This window comes from Delphinapterus leucas, chromosome 11, assembly GCF_059928025.1.
Source record: "Delphinapterus leucas isolate spDelLeu-1000000601 "Yukka" chromosome 11, BTC_Dleu_Yukka2, whole genome shotgun sequence".
NCBI classification, from domain to species: domain Eukaryota; kingdom Metazoa; phylum Chordata; class Mammalia; order Artiodactyla; family Monodontidae; genus Delphinapterus; species Delphinapterus leucas.
In genome coordinates, this window is record NC_143139.1 from 10,829,740 (window position 1) to 10,850,554 (window position 20,815).

Consider the following 20,815-nt stretch of genomic DNA (forward strand, 5'->3'; position numbering starts at 1 on the left):
CCTTTAGCCCACTTTAATATAAATAAGTACAGTGCTGACGTTAAGTCCTTCTTAACTGTAGTACTGTTGAAATAGTGCTAAACATAGAGATGGAAATCCTAGATCTCAGGCCCAGCCCTACTCCCGACAAGTCCTGTGAATGTGACAAATCGCTTAACCTCTTGGACTCTGTTTCTTTATCAGCAATGTGGGAAGTTACATATATATGTTTACAGGTATATTCTACTTCTGCTAATCTCACAGGGCTGGTAGAAGAATCCAATGTATATAACAAATTGTCCAAATGTAAGTATTAATGTTGTTGAATTAGTTAATAACTTTGGTTTGCAACAATGACTAGCAATTTACCTGTGAACCAACATAAGCGGGTGGGACAGTGAGAGAAATTCTGAAGTTAAACAGTCATCATGTTTCCATGTATCAAATAATATTTCTCTACTAGGTATTTCAACACCTTTCATATCAGTGGTATCTTACCGTTTTCTTGTAGAAGGTGCTCTTGGGGTATCTCGTATAACTCTTTTCCTTTTCTCCCCAGTGTTTATAATCTAGTTTTACGTCATCCACTGAAGGCCAGGGGGATACCTGGTCTCAGGCAAGAGCACAGGGCCAGGAGTGTGGACACTTGCTCGGCCTCTGGCTCTAATCAGCTGTGGGACCTTGGCCCTTACTTTCCTGAGCCTGATTCTCTATCTGTAAAATATGAGGGTAACAACGTTTACCAAAACTCCCCCAAAGGGGTCCAAGAGCGACAACTGTGATGATGTGTGTGGAAATGTCTTGAAACGGACTATTCCCTGCACAAAGTCAAGGTGGTATCAAGCAGAAAATACCCTTGATGTTTAAAGGTATTAATTTATTTAGAGGTATTTAAATTGAGGATATGCCAGACACTGGCCTAAGTGGTAGGTTTTGCAGGGGAAAAATGGGGAAACTGACCTTTTGAGATGCGAGGTCATTTGCCTGTGGTCACGTAATAATTAAAAAATGGCTGAATTGGATTCAAATCCTTGTCTGCCTCCCTCTAAAGCTTGGGCCTCTTGTATAGTTCTGGGCAGCCTCCAAATGAAAACTCCTCAGCCCCTAGGAAAGCAAAATTATTGGCCAGGTTGTTTACATTAAATGGGGTCACCAGCTTGCGGCTAAAGAAACAGGTGATGAAAAAAGTGCTGGGGGAGAAAAGGCCTGTTTACAAACACAGCTTAATTAATTAGTCAACTCAGACAAGGCAGAAGAGGCGGGTTTCCAGATGCCTGACATGGAGGATTAATTAGCAGAGAGGCACCAGTCCCCGGCCCTTGATTTCTGTCCAAAGCACACGGTGGAATTAAATGATTAAATTGCCTCAGTGCCCCTCACCTAACTCAACTAAAGCCACTTGACTGGTTGTCATTGAGAATGACAACCGAATTGAAAAGGCTCCACCGACTAAAGCTTCAACTGCAGTCCAGAAAAAAAAGTAGTTTCCGGTGTTTCTAATTCAAGTTACAAAGGGTCAGAATAAAATTAAAGTGATGTTAGGTTGCACCCCACTAGCACTTGGAAATTCCAAATCTGTACCTACTCAGGGAGATAAAATGGAAACCCTCTAATTCCTAGCAGGCAAAGCCGCCAGCTTCACTACCACTGTCTTCATGGTTGCAATGGAAGTGTGTTCGGGAAAAGCCAAAGCACACAGCCCACTGCTTCCGTTTTCTAATTCATTTTGTTTATTTAAAGGATAAAGGATTATTTAGGAAAGAGAGATTTACTGTACTCACCTGAGTTATGGTAAATATAAAGTACAACCATCCCTTGATCTCCACGGGGTACTGGTTCCAGGACTGTCCCCCCCACCCCCAAGGTACCAAAATCCAGGGATGCTCAGGTGCTCAAGTCCCTTATATAAAATAACATAGTACAGTCAGCACTCATATCCTCGGATATGGAAGGCCAGCTGTATGTGTGAAATCTTTCGGGATCGTGACAAAATGGGGTTGGACCAGCCTAGGGGAATAAATAATATGGAGTCAATATTAAGCGAAATGTGTACTGTTCCAGCTCTAGTGTGACTTTATGAGTCAAAGTCACTTTCCGGGAATGGGTCCCTTCTCTGCTTCCACAGTTAACATTTCCTAGGGGTTCTAAAAGCGCTGCTAATTCGTTGTTTATGTTTTTGACAGTGAATTTCCATGTATTCTGCAGTTGTTCGGGACTTGTCCTCTGCCCAATTAAGCAGAGGAAGTTAATGAGGTATGCAATGACTTCGTGCCACCCAGCAAACAGAATACACAGTGTACAGGGAGAAGTCAGTGAAGGGTCAGGGCAAAGAGTCAAGGGAGGCTTGAGGGTTAGGTCTGGGCAGAGGGTGGAGGGGCAGAGAGGCCAGGCGGGACTCCACATTTGTGGCGGGCGGGGTGGGGAGCTAAACAAAGACACCTAGATCTGGACGTGGTCTAGACAGATCCAGTCGTTTTTCAACCACGCTGTATATTAGAATCACCTGTAAAGCTATCAAAATGCTGATTCCTGGGTCCTGTCCCCACCCCCAGTCTTGGAATTGCAGGATGTAGTCTAAACAACAGTACGAGAAAAAAAATCTCCCCAGGTGATTCTCATGGGCAGCAGGATGGAGGACCACTCATCTATGGGGACCTCTTCATTTTACTAAAGGGGAAACGAGGGAAAAAATATGGGGAAGCAAAAGAGAGAGCCACTGGGGGCCAGTGGTGGAAGGTGACACTTCACTGAGTTGTCCTGAGCAGCTTCGCTCTGGCTTTAGGCGGAAGGAATTTCTCACGGCCTGGCATCCTTCACCTTGTCAGGCTGTCGCACTTGGGCCCATTTGCAGATTCCTCTGTTAACATGAAGTGAGGCTGAGGGGATTTAGACCAGTGGCGCTCAAAGTGTGGTCCCCACACCAGCCCCATCAGCATCACTTGGGAGCTTGTTAGAAATGCACGTTCCCAGGCTTCACTCCAGACCCTGTGAATCGGCAGCTGTGGGAGTAGGACCCAGAAATCTGGGTTTTAACACACCTGAGGCACACTGAAGTTTGAGAACCACTGGTTTAGATCATTGTTTTTCAAACTTGGGTCTTTAGAGGCAGGAAGTAGAGTGGGCGGGGATGGTACTAAGGTTCATGAGGACACTGGCCACTGCAACTGAGGGTGAAGGACGGGGTTTTCTTCTAAGGAATCAAGGACCACAGGGTAAAATGCATCCCTGTCCACAATGAGGATTTTAATATTTACCATGTGTCACCTGCCTGGCTACAGCTAACTGGTGGAAATAAAGTGCCTTTTCTTCCCTCGAAGAGATGTGAGGTCACACTGATACATCCCTGCTTTGATAAAAGTTCCATCTTTGCCTACGATAGGGGTTATTTCAGAACCCTACCTGGTCTTAACTTTAATATTTCTATTTCAACTCTTGATTATGTCTCATAATAGCTAAGAAAATTCACATAATAGTAAAAAAAAAAAATCAACATTTTCTTTGCTTGCAGAACGTATTCACGACTCACACCCAGCGACACAAGCACCCACCCCCAAACCCTCCCCCACTTGTTTCTCATTCTCCCTTGGCTCTGGGCCCTTCTCGTCACTACCACACAGCTGTTGACAAGAGGAATATGCTGAGATGATGGAAGAGCCGGGTCGCAGCAGATAATCCATTTATGTATAACAAAAAATGTATGTCACACTTCGCTGACCATGTCAGTTCTGAGCTGCTACACATACAGAAGAGATCCTTCATTCCCAAGATGGATTTCAAAGCAAAATGAAAAATGCATATGATTTGGCCATGTTCCTACTCATGTTTTAACTCATCCTAGAATAAAAGGTAGAGAGAGGCTCTCTGACCAACAACTCTTTATTGACCACGTGGGCTGTGCTAGGCTCTGTGTGAGACTCCCTGCCGGGGACACAGAAGGCACTGACACGGACTCTGCTTTCCAGAAGCTTATAGTCGTGCCTCGGTATCCACTGGGAATTGGTTCCAGGACCGGCCAAGGATGCCATATTTATGGATGCTCAAGTCCCAGAGTTGGTCCTCTGTATCTGTGGGTTCCACATCCACGGATTCAACCAACCCCAGTTGGTTGGATTCAGTCCTGGTTGAATCTGAGGATGCAGAAGCCGTAGACACAGAGGGCGGACTGTATGATAAAATGGAGAAGAAAGAAATACACATACTGAAAACCGTCTTACAACATCTGGTGGATTGGCTATGGTGGGCTAACTGCTGTAACAAATAGTCTGTGAAATGTATTATAAGTCCAACACAATAGAATTTTATTTCAAGTTCATGTAACTGCACTGAGGTGGCCAGGGCAGCCTCCTCCATGTAGTTATTTGGGGACCCAGGCCAGTGGAGACTTCCACCTTCATCGCGAGGCTTTCAAGGTCCCCACGGAGGTGTTTCCATTCCAGCTAGACAGAGACAGGGGGAGCATAGTTGAGCTTGTGTGGGAGGATTTTACGGCACCCATCACTTCTGCTCACGTTGCATTGTCTAGCCGTCAGTCATGTGGCCACACCCAATTGTAAGAGAAGCTGGAAAACAGAGTCCAGCTGTAAACCCCAAGACGAAGCACAAACACATTTTGGCAAAAAGCTACAGCTTCTGCCATAGTAAGCATGGTTGGAGGGTGTGTGGGGCTCGGTGGGGAGGGAGATTGGTAATAGCTTTCTCTATATGTGGTGGTCTTGTTTGGTTGTTTCCCATTATCGAGTTTTACTTTTGTAATTTTTGAAGATCCCGTTATCTGTACTTATGGTTACTTCCTTGATATTCCTAGAGCGCTAGGGAACACTAGACAGTACAGTCCACTCCAGGGATGAGTGTTATTGGGAGGAGAAACTGCGCAAGAGAGGGGTAGCAACATTCAAATGATGCTACTTTGACGTCTTTCTGTCTCTCCTTTTAGCCAGTAATTCACTGCCTAATGCCAATGCATGAAAACCACTTTAGTGTTGGCACCTACCAGGAAGTGATGGATTTCATTCAGATGCCTGGGCCAAGAGAGGTCCAGTAAGGTAGGACACCGAATGAATGTTTGTTCTGGGGTCTGATGGGATATGAATGCTGAAAGGAGATTTAAAAATACAGAGTGTAGAGGAATATGAGAAAAAGAAATCTCTTCACATGGAGAAAAGCAGGAAGGTGAGACAGTCTGCAGTACTAAAGAGGGACTGGAAATGGAGAGAGGGCCATTTGCATTTTTTCCTGTTTTCTACAAAGAAGGGAAATCAATAGACCCTCCTTAAGAGCTCTCTCTGGGCAAAGAACAGATACCTGTCTCATTTCTCCCCCTCACTACCCTGCCAGCACTTTCCCAGACACCATTTTATTAGTTCAGGGTACTGGGAGGAACAGAGGAAGATGGAAAAGCAGCACACATCTGGACTTACAGCCCCCCTGCTGCTTGTCTGCAAAGATAATTATCTAATTGGAATTAACAGACACTCAGCGTCTGTTGGAAACAACAGACGTAAGTAGTCATCAAAAGGTTGAATGTGAGCACAGAAGGATTGGCAAATATGTGAACCTGGCCTCTTTAACTCGGTGCCCTGAATCTAGCTGTCTGCTTGCTTTAAGTAAGACGTTCTGCTTCACGTAGACAGTGGCAGGGAGGAAAGGAGTATGTGTTAGGTGTCCCGTGCATTATGCTGGGAAAGGTATTTTACACCGCTGTAATTAGAATACAGGTTTTTGTTCTTTAACCCGTTCATTCATTCATTCATGCACTCAACAAATATATACCACAGGAGACAGGCACGCTTCTAGCTGCTGGGGATAAAGGTGAACAGTCCAGTCTCTGGCCTCCAGAAGTTTACATTTCAGTGAGGAAGAAAGACAGTTAGCAAATATATAATAAAATGTCAGCTGGAGAGAACTGCTATTAAGCAAATTAAATGTGGGAAAGAGGACGGCATGTGATGGGGCTTAGACAGGGTGGTCAGGGAGGTCTTCTTCAAAGAGGTGGCATTTGAGCAGAGACCTGAATGAAGTGAGGGTCCTGGGAATATCTGAAGGAGGAGGATTTCAGGCAGAAGAGTGCAAGGGCAAAGGTCTTGCAATGGCACCTTCCTTGGAGTGTTTAAGGGACAGCAAGCCGGCCAGTATGGCAGGAGCTGGGGAATCCAAGGGAAGAGTGGCAGGAAATGAGTCTGGAGGGCTTGGGGGCAGATAGACCAGCTAATGAGGATTTGGATGATCTGTGCTTGATGAAAAGCTGTTGCAGGTTTGTGAGCAAATCACTGACACGAACTGTTATGTTTTGAAAGTACTGCTTTGGCTGCTACATCAAGAACTGACTATAGGCAGCAAGAGAAGATACAGAAGTCAGGTAAGGAGATGATAGTGACTTTGACCGTGGCGGTGATAACAGAGGGAGTGTGAATTGGTTAGTTTCAGGATATGTTTGGAAGATAGAGATGACAGGATTTGCTGACAAATTTGATATTGGATGGAGAGAAAGATAACTCTGAGATTTGGGGCCCGGGCCATGGGTGAACGGTGATGCCATCTACTGAGACCCCATACAGAACAGTGATTAGGCTGCAGCCAATGCAGACGTGGATGCCAGGAGGACTGAGATTAATACCCAGTTCTGCCATTTATGAGCCATGTGATCTCAGGAAGTTCTCTCTGTACCTCAGTCTTTCCTCTGTGTAATGGGGATGTTAAAAACACTGACCACATAGGGTTGTTATACAGATGAAATAAGTTAATACCTGTAAAGCACCTAGAACAGAGTCTGGAGTATAGGAAGCTCTCAATAAATACTGGCTACGACGAGAAGCATGGTGAGTGGGAAGCAGACTCATAGAAAAGAATCAAGAGCTTGATTTGGGACAGGTAAGTTTGAGTCCCCTCTCAGACATCCCAGTAGAAATGTCAGTGAGCAAGTAGGCATAAGAGTTTGAGTTCAGGTGAGAGTTCCAGACTGGAGATATAAATTTGGGAGATATCCACACATAGAAGATCTTGCAGGTCAAGGGGTTGGATAGTATAAGCTTGCCCTTCCCAAGCAAACACAGACCATGGACTGTAGCCACCAGGGAGAACAGTATGGAGGTTCCTTAAAAAACTAAAAACAGAGTTACCATATGATCCTGCAATCCCACTCCTGGGCATATATCTGGAGAAAACTTTAATTTGAAAAGATACATGCACCCTAATATTCCTAGCAGCACTATTTACAAGAGCCAAGACATGGAAGCAACCTAAATGTCCATCAGCAGATGAACGGATAAAGATGATGTGGTGTGTACACACACACACACACACACACACAAAATGGAATATTACTCAGCCATAAAAAGGAATGAAATAATGCCATTTGCAGCAACATGCACAGACCCAGAGATTATCATACTAAGTGAAGTAAGTCAGACAGAGACAAACATCACATGACATCACTTCTATGTGGAATCTAAGACATGATACAAATGAACTTAGTTACGAAAGAGAAGTATACTCACAGACATGAAAAACAAACGAATGGTTACCAAAGGGGATAGCAGAGGGTGGGGAGGGATAAATTAGGAGTTTGGGGTTAACGTACGCACAGTACTATATATAAAATAGGTAAACAACAAGGACCTACTGTACAGCACAGGGAACCATACTCAATATCTTGTAATAACCTGTAATGAGAAAGAATCTGAAAAAGAACACATACATACATATGTATATACACACACATATATACATATGTATGTGTTTTTTCAGATTCCTTTTCATATACATGCATACATATATATGTGTATATATATGGTGTACATATGTGTGTATATATACATATATGTATGTATAACTGAATCACTTTGCTGTACACTTGAAACTAACACAACATTGTAAATTAACTATACTTCAATAAAAAAGACTACAGACCATGGACAAGAGATTAATGTGTTCTGAAAGCTAACAAGGAAAAGCAGAGTAACGCACAAGAAGAGGTGCTTACTTAGACTTGGGGGACAGGGACTGTTTCTCTGAGCAACTGAGGTTTAAGTTGAAACCCTGAGGGAGAACTTGCATTCATAACTATGCTCCCTGCTCTTCTTTGTCTATTTTTGGTCAAAACACTCATGGCCTATATTGAGCAGATTAAAAAAGATATGCGTATAGAAAAGGACAATGACAAAATTAATTGTGCATCTATGTACATTTCCTTAGGGAAAACATCAGTTGGTCTTCTTCAATGAGATGTTCTGTCTTCAGTAAGGTTTTGGCATTTACCAGTGAAAAGAAATGTCATAATTTCCATACATTTTGCATTTGCAGCAAGAAATCACTCACGGCTTAGTCAGCATTTTCTTAAAACGAGAACGATAATCACGACACAGCCTTATCTAAGCTAACAAACCATGATCCTTCATAACCTAAGCATAAACGGGACCCTGATGAAACGGCTTACTAGTTTTCCTCCCTGTTTAGGACATTAGACCCTTAATATACACATAGAAGCTGTATATATTAAGATGCCTGCTCACACAGTCCACCAAATATTTCAATACTCTTTTCCCTTTCCCTTCCACTCTGGGTGCCAAATCACTAAAGTCCATGCTGCATCAGTAAATTGTTTAACTCAAACAGAGCTTAGGGGGCTTCCCTGGTGGCGCAGTGGTTGAGAATCTTCCTGCTAACGCAGGGGACACGGGTTCGAGCCCTGGTCTGGGAAGATCCCACATGCCGTGGAGCAACTGGGCCCGTGAACCACAACTACTGAGCCTGCGCTCCGCAACAAGAGAGGCTGCGATAGTGAGAGGCCCGCGCATCACAATGAAGAGTGGCCCCCGCTTGTCACAACTAGAGAAAGCCCTCCCACAGAAACGAAGACCCAACATAGCAAAAATAAATAAATAAGTTAATTAATTAAAAAAAATACTCTCCATTCTTTATGTGCTCAAAAAAAAAAAAACAAACAAACAAAAAAACCAGTTTGGTTAAGAGTCTAGGCCAAAATAATGTCACTGACCTGTGAATAAGCGTGCAGGCCTGACCGGCAAAGGGGATTTAAAAGACACAAGATTAGAGTTCCCACTGAAGTGGAAAGGAAGGTTTCTACTCTTCAGAGAGAACTGCTGTCATTTTTCCACTGTCCCAGATGGTGAGAGTTATATACTCCTTGACCTGAGCCAAAGACGATGTAAGAGAAAACAAAGGGATAAACAGTATCTGCTCAAAGAAACTGAGCAAAAGCCTATCTCCAATGGCTTAAGTACAAGACAAACTTTCCGGACAAGGATGCTTCGCCTGACCCTGTTTTCTACACTATGGTTTACAAGGTAACTGAAAAAAAGTCTCGTAAGAGGCTCGTTCAAGGTATCCCACAATACCTGGAAATGACAATACTAGATTTAAAGGACTTTGAACGCAGTGATTTTTTTTTTTTTTTGGTAAGGAGTAAACCAAGGCCAAGATATGTGCATATGCATACATAGTACACGCTGAATGAACGTGGATGGACAGGTACTGGCAGAGGCAATCGCTGGGCACTGGCCACTGATCAGAGACAGTAACATCTTGGGGGAAAAGCCATGCCTGCCAAAGAGAATCAGAGCTGGGGATCATAGTTTTCAATCTAGCCCTCTGTCAACAGCACAAGAAAGGGTCTTCTTAATTTGCAAGTTAAACAGGTCTCCAGAGTGCAGGAGTCCATCTCTGTTTATGGAAGGGTGCTTGAGCTCTCATTTCAAGATGGTCTGTCTTAATAATGCAAGTAACAGAGCACAGATGGCAGCCTTTAACACTGAAGAAGCACTTGGCAAATGAGAGTGGAGGGAGTTTCTAGTAAGTCACATCACGTAGAGAACTGTGCACTCCCAGTGACCTCAGTACGGCGAGCCCCATCCTACCCCTGTCTATGGAAATGGGGTGGGTCTGAATTTTCTGGGCAAAGAACATGACTCCTCTTCTTACCCTACTCTTGGCTCCCCTGCATATGACAGCCTACGGTGAAGATGAGGCATTCCCTTCCCCTTTGTTTACCCCATGGGAAGGAAACAGGAAATGAAAGATAACATGTATGGAATACCTCCAATCTCCCAGTCCCTGAGGAAGGTCTACATACCCAGCTAGGGAAGTTATATTTTCTCCTTTTTACTGAGGAGAGAACTGACGTTCAGGAACGCTGAGTAACTTGCCCAAGGTCATCGAGTCAAAAGTTGCAGTGTCAAGATTCAAACCCAGTTGTCTCTCCCGAAGCCACATTCTTTCCAGGGGAAGCAGTCTGGTTCTGATCATGCCTATCCTACTCAAGGTCCCAGCAAAATTTCAGCAACAATGCTTTTTGATTCATACACTGTGGCAACCAGTCAGCAACAGACCCTAGTGCCAGAGAGCGCCTTGCTCAGGTCATAAAAATAAAAAGGTTTTGCAGTCGCAGAGGCAGTAAAAGCTGTCACAGCGCTCACAGACAAGGAGGAGGTTGCCCTAATACCAGCTACATCCTGTGGTTTTTGGCAGTCATGGCATTAATAGCTTTTTCATACCTGATGACCATTAATAGGTAACTTCTCAATGTTCAATGTCCCATTTCCTTTAAGTTCCCACACGTGTTCCATTTACTGTCCTCTTAATCATTCTCTTATTTTCCAATAGACACTCACCAGGTTCTCTTAAATTCCTGTGGAGTCTGCAGTTTTCAACAGGATCCAGTCCTCCGGGAAGATTGGAAAAGTACAGTACGTCTTGGAAGAAAGATGTCTCGATCAACACTTAGAACGCGCTTGTCAGACACACGCCGCACCCTCTGCTGGGGACTCACACTTCCCCACCCCTCATTTCACTGCAGCCCCCTTTCCCTTCATTACTTACCTATTTCTCCCTTCCATTGGTCCTTCTATTTTTCCTTTTCATTTTCCTCTACTCATTTTCTCTTTCCATCGTTCTCCCTTTCACTTAAATGGCCCGTGTTCTTTTCTTCACCCCTCTCTTCCTTTTCTATTCTTAGAGGCCAACCAGTTCAGTTTGAAAAACACAGGTGTCGATGTCACACAAGCCTGGTTCAAAACCTGATTCTTATACTCAGTGTGCCCTTGGACGAGTAACCATCCTGCTCCTTCCTGCAGTCTTCCCGTCTGTAAAGGATAGTTATCAATGGTATTCATGGCTAGATCTGCATTTTAAATGAGATCATCTGTGTAAATTCAGTTCAGGGCTTTGTATGGAAGTAGGACAATGCCCCCGACTTCTGCCCTGTCTCCCGTCCTGCTGTTGTGAATCCTACCTTCTCTCCGTTCCTCTCCTAGCTGTCGTCTCTGGTCCCGGCTCAGCATTCAGCTCAGCTAATCCCCCTCACTGTGCTATGGTTTCCCTTTAGCTGACTTCTCCTCATGGTCAACACGCCTCTATTCTGAGTCCTTCCTTGTGTGGAAATAATTACACATCACAGGACACTGCACACCGACGAAACATTCAGGCACCTCAGCGGCACGCTGATTCTACAGAACAGTAAGAACAATATTAAATATTTCTGGACCATTCTGAATTATCCATGAAGAGTGAGGAGCTTAGGACGAAAGAATGGCCAGGTTGCCCTGTACCTCCTGGAACCAGATGTGTGACTGAGAAGGAGCCTACCGTTACCAATATCACACTCATTACCTGCCCAGATAACGAAGATGACGATATTTTTTAAATTGAAAGTTTTCAAAATTTGTGAGTGACATTAACCCCTGGCTCTTAGATTACTTTTTGGCGGACATAACTCTAATCTAAGGGGAACAATTTAGGAGGTAAACCTTCCACAAAAACTTCAGACTCGTAGCTCTCCTTTCCGTAAAACATCGGACCCCACTCAGAGACGCTGACTTGCATTGTTGCACATGGTGACCTCTGCTATGTAACTGCATCGTGTTTATTTCCAGGCCTCTGTAGCCCGTTCATCTTTCGGTAGTTCTCAGCCTGACCTGCCATTTCCATGTCTCAGACTTTTCTTGTCTTTATTTTCTCTGAGTCCTCGATTTCCCTCTGCCCTTGTCTTAACTGAACTTCATCCTGTTAGCTTCTGATTACTTGTCCAGTTTGTCGAGGTCATTTCCAATTCTAATCGCATCCCCCAAGGCTTCAGCCTCCACTTTAGATTCAGCCTCATCTGTGAACGTAATGAGGGCGCCGCTGCTGCATCCAAGTCACTGGTGACAGTCTTAACTAGAAGTGGACCCGGGCCCGGGCCCTGTGCAACACCATTTTTACCTGTTTACTTGTCAGAAGAAATGTATGTGCAGGTGCCTTAACAATATTTAGAGAGCACAAGCTTCTCTTCTCTTCAGAATCTAGGGTTATTTGGGTAGAATTTGTGACATTTTTGGCATTTCAAGTCTGTAGTTCCTTACAAGCCAAATTAAATAATCGAATCACTGCTCCAAACATAACTTTCTTTGTTTAAGAAAGTCTCAGTATTTTGAATATAAAAGTCAGTACCTATTTTCACTATTTCTTCCCTGGGAATCACTCATATGCACCCTCAGCCTTGATGAGGGGGCACCGGGAGGGGAGGGCAAGGCCCTGGTTTTCAGTTCTATCTTTGCCATTCGGCGTATGACCTTGGGTGAGTCACCTAACCTTTGTCACCCTGGACCTTATCCTCATCCAGTCCAAGAGGCTGTGATTCTCTCGTGATGAAGGGCCTAATTATTCTCAGTGACAAATTGCTACACACATTTTTTGATTATAAGCTTTTCCCATGACACTTATATATGATGTTACAACTCTGAATACATTTAAGAAGTGAGTTAGATTAGCTCTCCCCATCATCTGGAATTTATTTGCCCAAAACACATGCTTATCTGCTTAGGCGTGACTTCTCCGTGCATTCTCAAATACTTGAATGTTAGGTATGTGTGAGGTGCCCTGACGCTTGTCATTTCCTTGTGATATCACTAACAACCAATATTCTCTTGCAGAATTCTCACTTGAAGAATGAGGAAACTGAGGCCCAGACTGTTTTAGTGACTGCATAGGACAACAGAGCTTGCTTGTGGTGAAGTTCGGGCTTGAACTTGGGTTTCTGGGCACAGAATTCTGTACTCTTTCCATATGGCATGCTCCCCTTCCACGTAAATTATTGTTCAAACTCAGTAAAGTATACGCTCTAAAAGAAAATACCAACAATTATTTCAGCAATCAACTAAAATGCCTCCCCACGCTATGGAGGACCATCTCTTTTTCAATGATGAATGATCATCAACTCAGCTGGTGGAGACGAAAGTAATTCTACATTTCTTACACTGCGATAGGCCAATTATTTTCTTTAAGATATTTGGCTCTAAGTCTGGAAACAATCACTTTTTTAAAAGTCGAATTCTTGGTACTTATTTCTTCACAGAAATAAACAATTTCCCCCTTCTTCTCTCCTCCTCCTCTTTCTTTTAAGCCCAGGGCTTAGGTTTTCTTTTTTCTTTTTTTTTCCCACTTGGTACTAGATTCGGCCTCCAGGTAGGAGTAATGATGTCAACAGCCCCCTTTCCTGACCTTCCTTAACATTTCTACCCTCTGACTCACTGATTTCTCTGATTCACCTGAATTTTTCTGCAAGACAAGTTCTACACAAATAAATATTTAAACAGCAGGGAAAAAGGTGGGGGGGAGCATCTAAAGACCTAGTTGTAGAGTCTGGGGAAGAGTAAAAAGAAAGACGTATATTTGAAAGGAATGATTAGAAGAAATTTGAAAGCATCATTTCACCTCAGAAATTTGTATTCTTCCAGTCGGTCACCTTAAGACACTGGGAGTTGTATTTTTAATCCCCCAAACAATTCTCACTAATAAACAAGGGAGCAGTCTGCAATGCTTGCTCCACGGAACAAAAAACAAGAACCTGAAACAGCAGTAAATCATAAGAGGTTAATGATTAAGTTCCTCTCCCTGAAATTACAAAAGAATAATGCAAAGAAATACACGTAATGTTTCTAACGAGAGGCTTGTGAACAGAAGCACCTGCCCTCTCCTTGCTGAGACCTTCCTTTATTACCCATTTTTCCTCCTCCAACTCTATCCATTGTCTTAGTTTCTTCTTTAAGATTCTCAGAACATCTGCCTCAGTGTGTCTCCCAGACAGGAAGAAAGGAGCTGATATTCTTTTCATATGTTTTACATAGATTATCTCATTGAATCCTCATTGTAACTGAATGGGGGGGGTATTATTTCAGCAGATACTCCCTAAGGTGACTCCTACTGAGTTACTACTACCTTGTGTAATCTCCTCCCCTGGAGCTTGTTTCTAACCAACAGAATATGGCAGAGGTGATAAGATGCTACCCCCTTGGTTAGGTTACGTTAATGGCAAAGGTGATGTGACTGTCACTTTCATGACTATGTTATGTTACATGAGATTTCTTCTTCACAGACTAGGGGGAGAGACTCTCCCACTGGCCTTGAGGAAGCAAACAGCATGTTGTCAACTGCCTACGGAGAGGACCACAGGGCTGGGGCCTGTGCGTGGCCTCTAAAAGCTGAGGATCGCCTCTAGCCCACACCCAGCAAGAACCTCAGGCAAGTAGCCACACGCAGATGAATTCTGCCAGCAAAGCAGAGGAAGCTTGAAGTGGATTCTTCCTCACTCAAGCCTCCAGTGGAGAACACAGCACGGCCGACACTTTGACCGCAGCCTTGCAAGATCCTGAGTTCAAGACATGCCTGGACTCCTGATCTCCAGAAACCGTGAGATGACAGGTGTGGGCTGCTAAAGTCACCAGGTTTGTGGGAGTTTGTTACACAGCAATAGAAAACTACTACAATTGCTCTCTCTGCTTCACGGAAGAGAAAAGCAAGCTTCGGAGAACCTAAGTGTGCGAGTTTTTGAGAACTTAACTAATTTTGTTCAGGATCACACAGCCAGTAAGCAGTGAAATCATATTAAACTTAAGTCTCCCTAAAACTCAAAGGTCAAATGCTCTCCAGTACAGCACGATGCCTTTCCACAAATCCCTGCTCGTTAACTGGCACTGCTGACGGGACATCACCACCTATGGGCTATGATATGACTTCTGGCCGTTACGAACCTCTAACGTACATGGTCTTGAAGGTTAAAATGAAAGAACTGAATTAGTTAGTTCCTCGCCCCATGCCCCCCTCCCTGGCCATCATGTAGAGGGGTGCTTCCCTTTAGAGAGAGGAGAGGAGGAGACCAAATGGGGAAGTGCAGAATGGAGGGGGCTGCCTGACTAGCGCTGGACAGAGGTTCTCACCCACTCAAAAGGGGAATTAAAGGAACGTCCTCCAAAAAAGAATTGCTCCACCTAGGAAAAAGCTCTGAGGGTCACAATAATGAGCCTCCCCCCAGGAATACCCCAGAGGCAGAAGCTCAGGGCTGATGAATAAGCTTCCACACTTTGGGTCAATATTGGGTAACGATGAATCCCGCAGCTTCACTTCAATAACACTTGCTTTGGGTGGCATGAGAGAGCGCTGGCAGCAGGCTGACCTTGAGCCCGACAAGTCAAGGAGCGTTGCTTCAGATATCTTAGGGGCTGTTTGTTTGACGTGGATCATAAAGGCTGAAATTTCATTGGTTAGGCTTGGCTGGACCTGCCTGCCGCTGGGCAGCGTTGGACGGTACTTTATACGCACCTCTGTTAAATGACTGGGACAGTAATAAACTAGGTGTATCAAAATTTTGACATGCCAAATTACATGGGAGCAGAAAGGGACTAGTATAAAGCTCAGCTCTCTGCAGTCCATCATAGCTCTCAATTTCTACAGCACAGCTTCAGAAAGAGCTCAAGAGTTGAGGACCGATCCCATGCCAGACCCAGGGCTGAGTGCTGTGAGGAGAACAGGGGTGAGACACAGCCCTCACCACGCCCCCCACTCCAGAGTCTATAATCAAGCAAGATAGAGAAGGGTGTACATTAATAACTAAGCAACCTTCCTTACAGTTGGAATTTGCCATCTTTGGAGCAGGAAACAGTGAAGGGCACAGCCAGCCCCCACTTTAATGCAGTCGATTAGATGACACTAAGTCACTTGGAAGACCAGGTAGCAGGTGTGAAAGGCCTAAGGGACAGACTGTCATTTGCTGTAAGAATTCCTAGAATTTCCAATTCCCTTCCACTGCCGCAAACAGCTTCTTTTTTGTTGAAAGATCTTATTGCAAGTACCTCCTATGATAGCAGGCAGGGTCTAGTTGAAAAGGGGTGTGAGCTCAATGAACACTTCTGGACTTCATCATGTTCACCTTCCAAGAAAAAGGCATGCATAGGCAGTGTGCAATGAGAACTTTAGAATATGGATAACAAATCCTGGCCCTGGAGGATCTTGTTGATCGAGCTAAGGAAGACTAAATTACCTGCTAAATTTTAAATGCCTAAGAGGCACAGGAGACGTGGGAGCCTTATGGTCGAATACCCTTGAGAGTCCAATATTCTCCTTCAACTCATTTAACATGGATGCTTTGAGTGGCTGACATTACAAGGGAGAGAAGAAAAAGAGAGGAACAAGAAGAAATAACCTGGGAAGAATAACATAACAGACAACAGTACTACCTTTAAGTAAACACTGGTTTGAATCTTGGCTCTGCCAATAAATTCACTGTATGATCTTGGGCAAGTGACCTACTATCTCTGAGCTCAGTTTCCTCATTTGGAGCGGCCATTCCTGACCTTTCCAGGAGCTTACTAGGAACAAGCAAGATAACGTACGTAAAGCCTGTAGCATGAGGTTTTACATATAGTGGACACTCAAAAGTTATTTTGGAAGGAAGGAATGAAGGCAGGAAGACAGGTGAGAAGACAGAAGACAGAAGGAATACTGATTTTTCCATGATTATTTTCAGGCTTTCCTCTGAAGCTTCTCTGATTTATCGACCTTTCTCTTTCTCCACAGAGGCTCTGAAAGAGCCAACTGTTGCTGAGGACAGATGGCTCATGGTTCCCAGGAGCGGTTCCATAGGACCGTAAGTGCTTAGTGAAAAAAAAAAAAAAAAAAAACAACATGGTGTGATATGTATGGAGACATGCTACAGAAAATTTAAACAATTTTCTTTACTATCACTAAAGAATCTTAGAGGTTATATTTTTCTACTGTGCATTATAACTTTTCAAGATGATGATATAGTAGATAGCATCTCCCAAGTGGACTTGACAGGGACCAGTTTTTCACTGTGGATCACATGAGGCTAGGGTTCCCTGGAATACCCATTTGAGGAACTCTGATTTATATCAAGACAGTGGGCAGTAGTGGGCACCACACTGGGGGTAAAAGTCCCCAGAAGAGGCTGTTGGGAAAATATTCTGGAAGAAGAATCCCACCTTTCTTATCAGCTAAGCTGCCCTAATCACTTAAACCTCTGGCCCTCTGTTTTCTCATTTGTAAAATAAGGGGTTGGAGACACATATTCGAAGTACCCTTCTAGCTCTAACAGTTGAACATTTCCATGGGGATGTGAACTATATGGTTAAGGATTCAAAAATTATACACGTTACTATGTCCCTTCTTAGACAACCAGCAATTCCCTTCCAGGAGGCCTTCAATGGTATTCACCAAGCACCCACCATGAGCTGTGATCTATGATAAAAGCTCTTTACTCCAGATTCTTCTAATTGATTGTTAATGCAAGAACTCCCCTTACGAACAAAGTAGAAATGGAAAGAAAGCACTTTGGCCTGGCAGTCAAGGCCCTCAGGGTCTCTCCATTTTGTGTTCTCCATCTCTCAGTAATCCTGTACCCACCATGTTCCACCGGTCCAGGTAGAAGCTCCCCTTCCTATTCCATTATTCTACTCATCTTCTCAGTGGGCCCCAGCCACGTGCTTTCCTCTTGCTTTCACAGCATCATCTTGCCTGCGATCCCCTTCCTCCTCCGTCAACATAAACTCTGTTCTTCCTTCAGGACACCAGTCAGGTCACAAAAAGCCTTCCCTGATCCTATAGGAGGGACCCTCTTTTTTTCTCTCTCTCTCACTTGAAATTTAACAGACCTTATTCCTGTGTGTACTCTCTCACTAAGATGAGAAAAAATTCCCTTTGTACGTATGTCGATTTATCTTTCCAACAAAATCTTAAGGGTTAGAGACTCAGGTCTACCAGCCACGCATTTTTCTCTCTGGAGTACTGAACAAGGAAGTACGTCTCATAACCATCAATTGGCAAGTGGGGGAAAAGTGCCACTTCATTTAGTTCAGTAACTCCCAACTCCCCCAACTCCCTTAATTCCTTGGGTGTGCCTCAGTCACCTTCTCAATGAGGTCTTCTTTGGCTGCTTATCTAGAATTTCAACACCCTCCCTGTTACATTTCATTAATCCTTCCTTTCTTTATTTTATCTCTTTTGCGTTTATTTCTATCGAACATACTGTATAATTTACTTAGTTCCTATGTTTTCTGTCTCCCCAGCTAGAATGGATACTCCATAAGAGCAGAGAATTTTGTCTTTTGGGTTTGTGACTGAATCTTAGCGCTAGAGGACTATATAAGTGCCTGGTGCATAGTAGGTGCTCAATAAATTTTTTTGCGTCAGTAAATTAATGCAGAGAATGCCATTTAACCTAAAGGGTTTATAGGGCCTTTTACTCTGCTCTTTTATCTACCAAATCTTTCCACGAAGATGGGATCTTTCCACTCAGTAAGGGGAAAGTCTGGTTTGAAGCACATCCACCAGTGCCAGAGGAAAGGGAATGAAAGAGATAGTTGGAACATACTGTTTGTCTCAAAAACCTTGAGCTAAGCTGCTGTAGACCTCCTAACCCAAGGTAGGGACAGGACCCAGGCCAGGCTGGCATGTGGAAGAAAAGAGAGAGGATGACAAGACTGATTTCCTCATGCAAAGAGAAAAGGGTGATGTGGACCCAGACGTGTGCAAAAGGAACCAGACAGCATTCAGGCAGAAGCACACACACGTCTTTGACAGTGACTGTGTCCTCCATTAAAACAGGGCGTGTGATCAATCAAATTAGTCATCAACCATGTGTAGACAGGTGGGCCTCCAACATCTTTCCTCCAACCTAGTGGGGGAAAAGGGTCTAAAAAGATGTTTAATTGCTTTTGAGAGAGAGACAGAAATGAGAGGAGAGGGGGAAGAAAGATACCTCAGTGCAGACTTTGACAAGAAGTGGCAATACTAGTTTTACATTCTCCAACAGGCCAAGCATATAATGGTGGTTCAGTGAATGCTACTAGACTGGATGGCTGGTGTTGATTTTACAGGCATTAGGAGAAATTCTGGGACTAAACTAAAGGCCAGCATAAAGTCCATCCATTTCACGGGGCTTCAGGAGCTACTGCTGATTTTCCTCACTCAGCCTAAGTATGACCCTAACTCCTTAATATGAACTCTTCCCTACCTATCTTCTAACCACGCTCAAAGCTGTTCTACATCAGAAGCTGCTTTGAGTGCCAACAGATGGCCATTAGTCCCATGGCCCATGCAAACTCTCCACGAGGTTCAGACAGACCCACACTCTTCTGTGATTTGATAGTTGCAATGATCCTGGGCCAGTTATTTAACCTCTTCAGATCTCAGTTTCCTCATCTATTAAACTGGGATAATATTTACCCAGTGGGGAGTTGTGTGGATTAAATGAGATAATTTAGGATTTCATTTACTTAACCTTTGCTGAGCCTTTACTAGGTTCTGGGCTGCATTATGCACTAAGGATACAGAGATTAAGGGTTCAGTTCCTGCTCTTTGGGAACTTGCAGTCGGGAGAAAGAGACACAAACCCAAGCAAGTACAATATAGTGTGATAAGCGTATGGATGAAGGTATGTGTCCGTTGGTTCTGGAACACACATACTCAGTTTCTAATCTAGCCTGCAGGGAGGTCAGGAAAAGCTCACCAAAGAGCTGAACTCGGCTGAGTGGAAAAGGTCTGGGGCAGTTGACCCTTCTAGACAAAGGGAAGAGCACATTGAGAGCACGGAGGTGAGCATCTAGCAGATTCAGAGAACCACAATCAGTTTCTTATGGATAGAAAGTTGGGTTTAGGTTGAGGAATGATGGAAAATGAGAAGGAAGAGAATGGCAAGAGTCTGCAGCCAGAACATGAGAATCAAAGCTTCTCAGCGTGGCTTTGAGTTTTCATCCTCATGTCACTGGAGCGCTATTGCAGAGTTTGAGTCAGGCAACAGACATGAATACTTTTATGTTTTAGGAGGATCTCTCTGACACTGTGTGAAGGCTAGATTAGAACAGGGCTAGATCAGAGTCAGGGAAAGGAGGCAGATGCAGTGATTCATGCAATAAATAACAAAGGCAAGAAGAGAGGAAAGAAAGAGATGAGGTGGATATAAGAGAGGGATAGATGAGAAAGAGAAATCACGTAGAATGACTCCCAGGTTTCTACCTTGATAATTGGGTAGACACTGGTGCCAAGGTTAATTCAAGAAGAGAGGAGGGGATGAGAGTTTTGAGTTTGGTGGACTTGAGGTCTCTATGGGATATAAGAGTAAAGGTGGCTGAGCACCTAAGTCCAGGGCTCAGGAGAAAAATCTGGGTATAGACGTTTTTAAGCCATCACTCGTAGGCATGGGTTGTCCATAAAGTCTATGTAGATGGGTCTGTGATGAGACCAGAACCCTGGAAGTACACCAGTGAATAAGGGGAGGCAAAGTGAGAACAAGGGTGAAAGGTAAGCCAGCAAAGGAAGGAGAGACAAGACAGAGAGGAAGTTGCAAGAAGGAAAGAGGGGTCACCAGTGTCAGCTCTCAAAGAGAGGTCAGAAAGTGAATAGGTCGATTTACTGGATTGAGAGCCAGGAAGCCACAGTGGCACTAGGAAGGGCCATTACAATGGAAGTACATTATGCGGTGTTAACTCGAGACAACTTCCATTCTGCTCATCAACCGTATACAGTGTCAACACTGTGACTTTGTATTTATCAT